The sequence below is a fragment of the Haliotis asinina genome, chromosome 9, assembly GCF_037392515.1.
Source record: "Haliotis asinina isolate JCU_RB_2024 chromosome 9, JCU_Hal_asi_v2, whole genome shotgun sequence".
In the NCBI taxonomy this organism is placed as follows: domain Eukaryota; kingdom Metazoa; phylum Mollusca; class Gastropoda; order Lepetellida; family Haliotidae; genus Haliotis; species Haliotis asinina.
Window position 1 is genome coordinate 26221479 of NC_090288.1, and position 12908 is coordinate 26234386.

Sequence of the window (12908 nt, forward strand, 5' to 3'; positions counted from 1 at the left end):
CAAAAATAACACATCACTAATATCAAGTTTTCATGTAACCAGTAATGATAATTCTGAAACGTCGCCGCTGAACCCAGAATCGTTTGGGATGTTTTCGAAAACACGAAAGCCAAAATCCGCTTTCCGCCATATTGGATAGTGTTTACAATATCACGAAGGCTGGTATTGAGACGCCTATTACATTACGTATATTTCATTGTCAGCTGCGACAAATGCATCATTGAATTCCTCATAATCAAATCACAAATGATCTTTGTCACCAATACTAACTGTCTGGATAAAACGAAACAAAAGATATTGGGCATGAAAACGAACGCTGTGCTCTAAAGACAAAGAAAAATTCCGGTTTTACACCACGTAGCATTTTCGGAAATTTTCAGACATCTAGCCGTGTAATCATTGCTTACAATGACTCAGTACGCTTAGAATATTCAGGGGAAGAGTATCGTAGCGGGAAGTAGCAAATTAAAAATAGATACGATGCAACCCTTTGATAATTGTTACAAAAACTGTCATGTCCGTGCAGCGTGGCGCCATGACTGACGCAAAATAACGCAGAACGACAACGGTAATTATCGGCTTCTGGCGTTTTCCGTCCTTTACAATGATAAAGACATATAATAATACACAGATAGTCAAAATAATAGTGATCTCACAATTATGTACAAAAGTTCCGTGAATCAAGGTAAGACATCTCGCAAAATCCTGTGTATACCTTATCAGCGAAGCCGCCACTTTGAAAGAAATCCGTCATCGATAGTGATGTCACACGTCAACATCGTTGCACATATTAGGCAATTTCTTTGAGGTGAAGATCGGTTGAACAAGAGTAAACACAATGGCCATATCATTCCGATTGCACTTTCAGTATTGTGATGTATGTTTTGCGTATGGTTCAGATATTTTTTCATGGAGCTAATTTCAGTATCTACATATATCCTTGTTCAAAATCATATCATATATGGATATATAGGGTATGCGTTTTCATTCTTTGAAAGCTTTTGATTGTTTGAATATTTACATGGGAAATTGACTCAATAAGTGTATTATACCACATTTTAAGCCCCTACACAATTGCTAGAAGATCAAACGTAGCCATTAGAGTGCGACATGTTCTTTAGTTCCTGTGATGTACAATCCTCAGTATGCTGGGACAAATATTGCAGTTTGATATGAACAGGTTAATAAAAAGCGATTTAATTCAACCTTATAAGTAAAACTGATAATATTAATGAAAATGATCTGTACATTTTTGTGTAATGCTATAGCCGTAGGCAGATCCAGGACCACGCGAGCGCAATTCTCGCGCAACCGTCACTTATCAAACCTGCCGAAAACGTGCGCCTGAAAAAGAACAAACAAAAAAATGGGGAAATGCTAGTCTAGAATGAAACGTTTCTCGGCAATGTATTATACTGGATTAAATGGTTCAGTTTAAACAAAAGAAGCTTTTCTTTTATGTGTTACCAGGGCTCAAAGCAGACAGTTTCGAAAAATCCAAACCACACATTTATAATTGCCAAAATAGTTTTTTAGAACTGTTGATGCTCACTTGACCTTTTTTCACAAAAACAACGGAAACTTTGCCTTTCAGCCCTGGATATTGTTATGATCATAGTGACAACAACCCAGAAACATAATGCAAATAAACAAAATATTACAAAGTAAGGACGCGTAGGTTGTAATACACCAGCCACTAAGTAAGTACACGCTGGTAGTAATACAGTAGCCACAATGTAAGGGCACATGAGTAGTAATACACCAGCCACTAAGTAAGGACGGGCAGGTAGTAATACAGTAGCCACAAAGTAAGGACATGCAGGCAGTAACACACAAACCAAAAGGTATGGACACGTGGGTAGTAATATACCAGCCACTAAGTAAGGACACACAGGTAGTAATATACCAGCCACATAGTAAGAATACGTAGGTAGTAATGCACCATATGGACTCGTGGGTAGTAATATAACAGCCACTAAGTAAGGACACACAGGTAGTAATATACCACCCACATAGTAAGAATACGTAGGTAGTAATGCACCAGCCACTAAGTAAGGATATTAAAGTATGAATTTTCCACACACGAAACAAAGTTAACCAGGCTATAGTCTGTAAGCAGTGACAACGTACCGAAGAATCTTACTTTAAACATAAAAGTATATCAAATAAAGTGAAATTGAGATTGCGAATCCTCATAATTTTCCCTTGCCAATTGATCATGTAATTCTCAGAATGTTATTCAACGTAAGACCAACGTTGTCTAAAAAAAACAGCAAAGTTTTATTTGTTTGTAAAACAAGGATGTAAGGGTAGTAGTTGTTCTCGGTGTTTCATTCACTGAGCGTACCCCCATGGAATACACACCAATAATATCCATTTGAATCTGTGATCGTCTGTTAGACAACTTTGATCCTAAGGTGAATAGAAGTCTATGATTTAAATTGTTCTATTGGCAAGGTAAACTTCACAATCTAACATCACATCTTACCTTTTTGTTTGAAGTGCATCGGTACGTTTCCACTGCAGACATTCCCGTGTGGACCCGGGGCAGAATGTGTCCACAGCACCCCATTGCTTGTCGTAAGAGGCGACTAAATTGGGCAACCTGTTTGCCTTGGGTTGCGTCCCGTGTCGGTGGAGGACGGGATCCTGGTGGTTGAGGGCAACTGGGCCTTTGACCATGTTCTGTTTGCCTAACACACCACTTCGGCCCTTACTTCACCTAGACGGGTGGTTGAATTGGCCCGATTCAACAATCGGCTGGTCATGCCAAGCCCTGTTCAGGGACTATATATATATATATGCCATTGCACAAATTTTATTTGGACATTTTAATTTCGGTCTTGGCTTTATTGTTCATCGATATTTTCTGATTTTGAAATGCATTTTTGACGTTCTGACCTTTGCCTAGAGTCTTATGCCCAGAAGGCGGTGGCTCATGGGCCAATCTGGTTGATTCATTATTTATAATTCTTCTGCTGGAGTATATCATCCGGGTATCCTTGGTGCTGCAAGTTGGAGACCCACTTGCTTTTAGCATTGTCCTTGTGATACTTCGTGGTGGGTGGGGAGCTCGGATGATGAACCGTATTACACTAACCATGGCTTATGAAATCCCACCAAAAATAACAAAACGTCCACTTGATATTGATCCTGTTGATACTGAGCACAGACCGTCTGCATCGATTGAATATTGGCCACGTTTCCTTGTAATTCAAACTCCTGACAAGAAACCATTACAGTTCAACCCTTTTGCAGTATCTAAGGGTATTCAAGGTATTGCTGGGGATGTTAAAAACATTAAACGCTTACGTTCGGGTGCACTGCTAGTTGAGTGCGGGAAAAACAGCAAGCGACCAATCTGATGAGTATTAAATCTTTCGTGGGCATTCCGGTCACGGTCTCTGCTCAAAAAACCCTGAACACAAGTAAAGGTATTGTCAGAGATCGTGATCGATTGTTTGCTGACATGTCAGAACTTGACATAGCCTGCGAAATGAAAGATCAAGGTGTGCTTTATGTCAAGCGTTTTTCAACCCGGAAAAATAATGAAACTATCCAAACAAACACGTATCTGTTTTCCTTCTCGTCCCCAAACACCCCTAAGTCAGTAAAGGCAGGCTACTGTAACATCCAAGTTGAAACATACATCCCCAACCCGCTTAGGTGTTTTAAATGCCAGAAATACGGACACGGTGTATCTACCTGCACATTGTCTGTTGTGTGTGCTCACTGTGGTGAGAAGACACACACAACAGAAGATTGTGACAGTGATTTTAAAAAATGCACCAATTGCTCAGGCGATCATTCATCTTCTTCGAAACAGTGTCCAATTTGGAAAGAGCAAATGGCGATTAACAGAATAAAGTTTACTCAGAATATCTCCTTTTCTGAGGCACAAAAACTGGTAAAGAGGTCTGATCTTCCAGAGAGTTATGCTACGGTTACAAAAACATCATCGGAGTCTACCTCTAAAATAACAAAATCATCCACAGGATGCCAAACTACCTTGACCTGGGTAAATTGCGACTCTCCACAGCTTTTGTACCCTGCTATATCATCGCAGACTCAGGAATTATTTCCTGGTACATCAAAGTCTTCTTCTGATGACAAATCATCATCATCTCAGTCACACTCAAAATCTCAATCGACAGCTGATAGTCAACAAACGGTGAGAAGTAAACCGAAGCCAAAGCCTGATGCTTCAAAACAACAAAGCGGCAGAGCTCCTAAAGGGTCACAAAATAAAATTCAATTGTACAATAAGTATGGGTCTCTTGAAGACATGGACGTATCTGAAAACGTCCATTTTAGGGCACATAGCTTGTCGCCCCCCAAAAGAGTGCGGGGTAGATCCCCAATAAATCCCCCCAAAAGATAGTTTATTCCAATAATATTGTACAGTGGAACTGTAGAGGATTGAGGACTAATTTACATGAATTACAGCTATTAGTCCAGGATTTTACACCTTCAGCGATATGTCTCCAAGAGACATATTTAAAACAAACAGATACATTTGACCTTCGTCATTTTAATGCATGTCGTTCTTTTTCCCCTCCGGGTGATAGAGCCACTGGCGGGTCATCCGTTCTAGTCAGACAAAAAGTTATTCAAAGCCCTGTTTCACTAAATACTAATATGCAGGCTGTTGCTATGAGAATTACTTTACATGTAGCGTTTACGCTATGCTCACTTCATAATTCACCGTCTTCGACATTTGCCAAAACTGATCTTCAAGCCCTGTATTATAATGGGAGATTTAAATGGGCATAACCCACTCTGGGGTAGTGTAACTACAAACACTAAAGGTAAGTTGTTGGAGGACTTTGGTTCCAACACATATTTACACCCTGGGACAGGGACCTATTCTGCTCTTGACTTGTCACTGACAAATTCAGAACTACTAAATGAATTCGAATGGTCAGTCCACGATGATCTCTGTGGAAGTGACCATTTTCCTACTGTATTAAAAGCTGTAACTCCATCCGATGTTCCTCCATCATCAAGACGAAATTTTAAAAAGGCTAACTGGGCTTTATATGAAACTTTGTGTTCTGAAAAACTTAAACCTGAACGTTTTAATGGCGTTCCCGGTGCTATTAAATGCTTTTCTGATGAACTGAATTCCATAGCTGATGAGTGTATACCTGCAGTTCCACACATAAGAAAACCATGGTTCAACGATGAGTGCAAACAAGCTAGGACGGCAAGGAAAAAAGCAGAACATTATTTCCGTCGCCGTCCTATGGTGCATAATTTAAATAAATTTAAAATTTTAAATGCATAAAAGCACGGCGTACTTTTAAACAGAACAAACGCCAATCTTGGCAAAATTATGTATCTAAAATAAATTCTCGGACACCCATGCCCAAGGTATGGAACATAGTCCAAAAAATTAAAGGCAAAGGTACTAAATCTACTGTCCATCATCTTAAACATGGAGATCAGTTACTTGCTGATAAGTCAGATATCGCAAATAAACTGGGCGAAACCCTCGCTAAACACTCTTCCTCTTCTAATTATTTACCTAAATTCCAGCAGTATCAAAAACAACAAGAAAAGAAAACTATTAATTTCAACTCAGATAATCGGGAAGATTATAATGAAACTTTTTCTATTCATGAGCTCCATACTGCTCTTGATCAAGCTCATGATACTGTTACAGGAGCTGATAACATACATTATCAACTCCTGAAGCACTTACCAGAATCCTGCCTAGAAACTCTTCTCTTCTTTTTGATGATATTTGGACAACGGTTAACCTTCCTCCCTCATGGCGTGATGCTATAGTAGTACCAATACCTAAACCTGGACGTGATCATGCGGATCCGTCCAATTATCGACCTATTTCACTAACTAGCTGTGTTTGCAAGACCATGGAACGCATGATAAATAATCGACATGTTTGATACTTGGAAACCAATAACCTTATCGCAGACATACAATGTGGTTTCCATAAAAACAGAAGTACAGTCGATCACTTAGTGCGTTTAGAATCATTTGTTAAAAATGCGCTGATTAATAAACAACATGCTGTGTCTATCTTTTTTGATCTTGAGAAAGCATATGACACAACCTGGAAATATGGCATTTTAAGAGATTTACATGATTTCGGTTTGCGAGGTCGTTTGCCTCAATTCATAGCCAACTTTTTAAATAACAGGCAATTTCAAGTCCGTGTGGGTTCTACCCTGTCTAATCATTACAATCAGGATCAGGGTGTTCCACAAGGCAGTATTTTGTCAGTCACTCTTTTTAGCACCAAGATCAACAGTCTATCTAAAGTTTTAAACGATTTAATAGATGGATCTTTATTTGTGGATGATTTTAATATTTCTTGTCGTGGTAAAAATATGCATACTATATTGAACGGCAACTGCGGCTGTGTTTAAATAGATAAATGGTGTCTTGAAAACGGCTTCAAATTTTCTAAATCAAAAACTAATTGTATACACTTCTGTCGTAAATACAAACCCCATAAAGACCCAGAACTATATCTCAGTGGTACCCAAATCAAAGTGGTCAAGGAGGCCAAGTTCTTGGGACTTATTTTCGACTCACATTTGACCTTTTTGATTACCAGACAATAGTTCTATTTTTACAGCTGGAGCTAACGCCATATTAACAGCCCTTAAATATATTCAAAGACACCCGAAACGTAAACAGTATGTAATATATTCCGACTCTCTTTCATGCCTTCATGCTATTAAAAATATTTCTTGTAAACATCCACTTTTAATAGAAATTATTGAATTGTATAATGATCTTGCTACTGGCCAATACGACATCGTCTTCTGTTGGTTACCCAGCCATGTAGGGATCTCTGGTAACACATTGGCTGACCTTGCGGCTAAAGCGGCACTCAACAAATCTGTGACACCACTGCCCATTCCTTACATTGATTACAAAGCCACGATTAGGTGTTATATCCGTGACCTGATGCAGATGAAGTGAGACACCCAAGTAGGTATAAATAAATTATATGAGATAAAACCTTACATTGGTTATACCCACCTGGGTTGTCAGTCGAGATTTGAAGAGGTTATTCTACGACGATGTCGTATTGGCCACACTAGATATACTCATGCGTACCTTTTAAAAGGTGAGGATCCTCCATTTTGTATCCCTTGTGATGAGAGAGTCACGGTCAAGCATATCCTGCTTGACTGTGTTGAATTCTCCATCACAAGGGATATGTATTTTACAGTTAAAACAATGAAGGATCTTTTTAGCAGCGTTAGTTTTCATTTAAGTTTTGGTTTTTTAAAAGACATTGATTTTTTATTGAAGTTTGAGCAATAATGTTTCTGTAAATAGATGTATTTTAATAATTGGTAGTTTGGATTCGTAACTAGAATTGTTAGTGGCTGTACCCTCAAAGGGGGTTGAAGTATTGTAAAATTATTGTCCTCCTGAGAGGGTACGTAAGTCCAAAAACATTGATAGTAAATTTAATTCTACCAGGGTTTTTAATCGTAGTATTTCTGTTGTTTTAATTTTGGCTAGCAAATTGTACACTCGCCAGCAGCTGAACGGATGGTGTAAATCCAACTAGGGTCCATGTAGGTAGCAAAGGTACTGTAAGTCCCCATGGTCCCTAGTATGGTGATCTAACTTCTGTTGTTGGCGATCTATAGCCTGATTTTATAGTGTATTGTCCAAATGGTAATGTTGTTTTTAACTTCCCATGCTAGTTTTAATTCCATTTGTGATATTCTAGTTCTTTTACTGTCCTTCGTTGACAGGTTTTATAGCAGACATATAATTGATTTTGATATTAGTTGTTCTCGTCACGATATGGCTGAGATATTGCCGATGTGACGTAAAATATTAACTCACTCACTCACTTCACTGCAGACACTGTAGTAGACTAGCACAATATGCAGGGACCATATTAGAAGGAAAATATCAGGTTCTTTCCCCGTCCTTATCCGGGTTCACTGAGTAACTCTGCTTTAAATTAATTATGCCTAATTTTCTGTCCTTTCCGCGTCGAGAATACTCACACGCATAGTAAATATCTGCCTAGGTATTATGTTTCAGCTGATGAATACACGGTGTCAGGAGTTACATCAAGATCTTCAGTAACCCTTGGCGACTAACGGGATCGTGTGGTCAAGACCGCTGACTTTCTGACACACGTCATCGTATCCTGGTAGCAAAGATCGATGCTCATGCTGTTCATCAGTGGATCGTGTGGTCCTGACTCGATAATTTACAGACCGCCGCCATACAGCAGGAATGTTGCTTAGTGCGACGTAAAGCCCAACTCACTCTATTCTTCTGTTAATATAGCGCATGAAAGTGCATTAGAAAACGGGGGGAAACAGAGAATGTGATGCTTTATTCTTTTAAATCTCAAAAGTTTAAAAGTTGCTGGAATATCCTGTCTGTACCCAATACTGGTTATGCGGTGCGTGCACATATGACCAAATAAAGTCGCATTCCTGGAATCGTATTCCTCTTTGGTTATTAATGAGCTGCTTCAGAGTGGAATCTCAGTATCTTAAAACCTTGAGCAATTTTAGATAACCGGCCTATTTTGATTCTTTAATCAACAGAATGTTTCGTATCTGTCTGTCACGCACAGATAACACTATACCATTACTATGTATAGTTGTCACATTTGTTTTGACGTTTGTTTTACATACCTGCAGAAACATATAAACATATGCCATCGTCCCACTGCTTTGTGATTTCTTTGACGATATTTTAACATTTTAACTACCAGCTCGTGTCCGACATCATGATCAGAACAGGAGCTTTAAATACACTGAGACATGATAATAAACTGTGTGTTCAATATCGCTATTGGTCCACAGTATTTGTATCTTGAGAAACGTGAACACATATAGGGATCGGGTTGTCGGGATCAGTCACCCTTCCAATGGTGCGCATCTTTGTTCGTGCTTTCGGCCATTAGTTTAAACATACCAGTATTGTTACTGCAGCATTTAACGACTTCTCTTATCTTAATGCATTTCTAAAAGAGACATTCTAATCGAATCAAACAACGCTTATTATGGCACTTACATGGCAACGGGCAGACATCTCACACAGACGATTGCAGGATGGGATTTTCTACAGTGAACGCTGTCCCCATAGGGTGTGGTTGTCAGCTACATCATCTATCCAAGGATGTGGTTTACATTACAATGTACCCAGATAACACGATGTCATCGGTCCGTCAGTGGCTACAGTCGGCAAGCCGACAATGGCTTGTAGCTGGCGGCCCGCTGGCGTGTATGCTGTAACAATGTTGCTATAAAGGTATGCAACGTATCACTGTACTTCCGTCTGTGGCTACATCCCGGACGATATAAAAATCACACATCATGATCAGGGGTGGTATTCTAAAAAGTCTAGGATTTTTCTTAAGTTTTGTCTTAAGTTTTTAAAAATTGCTTTAGCTAAGTCAGAAACTTAAGTTCGTATTCATAAAGTGACTTAGTCAAAAACTTAGCTTAGTCTGAGGTTAAGCCGATCATAAACTTAACTTCTTGGCCGATGTGCGTGCGCATTGTTGCTAATGGGAAATACCACCGACCGAAAACTTCGGGTGGAACTCTTTAATGCAAGAAAATATAAAGTGACGTCAAGCGGGGATTCCCTTCTGTCATCGTATCACCGACAACAACACTTAATCAACAGGCCCCACCACAACCTCAGCTGCCTCGGCCCACAACCTAACCGTAGCGCAAATGGGGCTGCGCAGCATAGAGAATATGACAAGTCTGCTTATATGCAAGCGAAGCGAGCAAAGGTTGGCAACGTACTTTCCTCACTTCGGATCGAAAAATATTTTACATATCAAAATGAAATATCGCCACATTCAAAGGTACACTCCCATTTCCTCACTTTGCTGTGCTCTCACATTTCTTACCCCATGTTTAGTAATTACTCACATGAAATATGTTTTATTCAACATTTTGAGCGCCACTCGTGGTATTCAGATCGTTCTTCGCCGCCATTACCCCTGCTAACTTCCGGTTCAACGGAGTGAAGGAACAAGAAATATGCAGAAATTAAAGAGAAATACCATACTGCCTAATTTTATCATGAACCTGTTGGATTTATTTGTCTGATCTGTCGCCGCTATTCTTAGAATTTTCGTAACGTTTATTCTAATAAAACTCTTCTGGCGTAGTGGGTGAATGAAGCAGGGGAGGTAACTGTAAGTATTCCATATAGAATAATACCCTCCTGCTCGTTCCCTCCGTTGACCCGGAAGCTGGAAGGGGGAATGGAGGCGAAGAACGGTCTGGTACACGGCGAGTTGCGCTTAAAATGTTGAATAAAAAATATCCCACGTGAGTAATTGTTCAACATAGGGTTGGAAATTTGAGAACACAACCCAGCGGAGAAATGGGTGTATACCTTTGATGGTGGCAATATTTTATTTTGACATGAAAAATGCGCTACAGTTAGCCTGTGCTCAGCCACTTCCTGCACTTCATGCTTTGATGAGAGAAAAAATGCTGTTAGAGGTGGAATGTCTTCTGTTAAAGAAGCGCTACATCACGCAGAAACTTAATTTGGAAGAGTGATTCACAATGTCTTTGATTAAACTTTAAAACTGAACAGATTGTATGTTTTCATTTTAAGAGAACTTATTTGTTGCTCAATTCATCAGGAAAATTTCAGAATGCCATGCAGTCTGTGAATTTAGGATTTAGTATCAGCATATTCATGCCTACAGAGTCCTTCAAATGATCTTGTAATTTCATCTCAGTTGAAATTTCAAAGGATTCAGTATTTTGTGTTTGAAATTTAATCATTTGGTCATTTCTGGTGAAAAAGGAAGGTGATATCCTGGAAAAACAGCCTTTGGCATATCATCGACATATTTTGTTATAAGTTATGAAACCTTTTGTATATGTTTGATCAATAGGAAGATAAATGTTGATTGAAAAGAAATTTGTGATATACTCCCAAGGAAGGTTTGTAATTGCAAACTGCTCCCGGTATCGAACTCCAATGATACCCTGTGTCGGTAGAACTAGTTGTCCATTTTGTGGGGGAAGGCAGCCATGTTGTTTACTGACTTAAGTCAAACACCTTCTAGTGAAGCCTACCCTGCCCAGTCTTAAAGAACTAAACTCATTTTTTGGTACTCTTTTTATCACTGCATATGAAAGACTTCTGCTTAGTCATAAACGGAGCACCATTTTTTTTTCAAAAAAAAAACAAACAAAAAAACCCTAGTGGTTAATTAATACCAAGCGCTCAAAAGTTACTAAAATTCCGTTTGCTTCCCTCGCCCGCAAACGAAACGGCAGACATGTTACGTAACTCTGTCGCCAGAGTCCTACAGTGACGTCATAGAAGGAACGATTTTCAGTTAAATGTATAGAAACTGTAGAAAGCTCGTCATTTTGCTGATTTCTCGACGTCACCAAAGACATGCCGAATTGTAGTGTTGCCGTCAGTTGTTCCATGGGGTCGGGTGATGGTGTCACTATGCACAGATTTCCACCGGACCCCGTAGTTTGTGCTTAAATTGGTTCTTAGTGTGTACGAAGTGAGCGTTGTGGAAGCCTGTGGTATATACTAAATCAGATGGTTCAACCCCTACCACGCGTCAAGGATAGAAAATGGAGTTCAAGTTTCATCGAGTTTATAAAATCAAAACTGCTTACTACACATTGCTGACCAAAAGGATTTTGCATAAATATAACGCTTTCTTCCTCGGAAGCGAGGTTGTGGTCAAAGTGACAATATTATCGTAAGTAATATTATATTGACCCTCGCCTCGCTTCCATGAGTGAAATTTTCATGTTATAAGCAATGTCATGTAAAATCCTATTGTCCATCAATAAGTACATATCTTACTACTAGTAGAAAGTAATTTTGCTTTTGTAAGTCTATGAAAACAAACATAAATAGCATTCAACCTCAGACAGGGCGCAGCCATTTTTGAAAATCGTGAAATCACAGACTAAAGTCAATTTGAAATAATGAGATTATGGTTTGTTTTCATCAAGTTAGAAAATCAAAACTACTTTCTACTTGTAGTTAAATATGTATTTGAATCATGACCAGAAGGAGTGTGCATGACACAACCTGTAACACAACCTAAGCGAGGTCGGGATCGAAGTGAAAATACTGTGCGATAAATTTCTTCACTTGCTAAATTTACTTGGTTTGTAACGTTCACTCACCTGCATGTAGACACTTGTCAATATACGTCGTTGTACTTGGTCTCATAATCCTAATTACTTTATAATCATACTTGTATGCATTTTGAAACTGACCCGTGAAGGTCCCGGGGTAGAATAGGCCTTCAGCAACCCATGCTTGCCATAAAAGGCGACTCAGCTTGTCGTAAGAGGCCACTAACGGGATCGGGTGGTCAGGCTCGTTGACTTGATTGACGCATGTCATCGGTTCCCAATTGCGCAGATCGATGCTCATGTTGTTGATCACTGGGTTGCCTGGTCCAGACTCGATTACTTACAGACCGCCGCCATATAGCTGTAATATTGCTGAGTGCGGCGTAAAACTAACCTCACTCACTCACTCATTTTGAAACTTAATAAAAAGAAGCGATTTGCGAATGTATAACAGGAATGTAATATGTAGACATTTCATAGTTTGCATATATGAATCATAATTCGCACGCACGCCCTAGTGTATGTCGTCTGCATCATTACACTTCACGACGATAACAATGATTCTGTTGAAAGCTACGGCAACTTAATAGAAACAAAAATTCAAATATTCCAGCTATTCGGGACCGAGCTTTGTTGACAGAGTCAAATATGTAACTGACAGGGATATTCAGCATTCGTTATGTGAGTGAGTGAGTGAGTATGGTTTCAGGCGGCTTTTAGCAATAATCCAGCAATGTCGCGGCGGCGGACTCCAGTAATGGACTTCACACATTGTACCCGTGTGGAGAATCGAAC

General features: G+C 39.4%; 1 protein-coding gene across 1 annotated transcript in view; it reads right to left on the minus strand.

Moving 5' to 3' along the window:
• Positions 1–9247, minus strand: part of LOC137296006 (plexin-A1-like) — a 59978-nt gene extending 50731 nt beyond the window's left edge. The window contains exon 1 of the mRNA XM_067827632.1: positions 9034–9247. The gene's annotated coding sequence lies outside the window, so the exon portion shown is untranslated. The remainder of the gene's footprint in view (positions 1–9033) is intronic.
• Positions 9248–12908: the final 3661 nt, after the last annotated feature.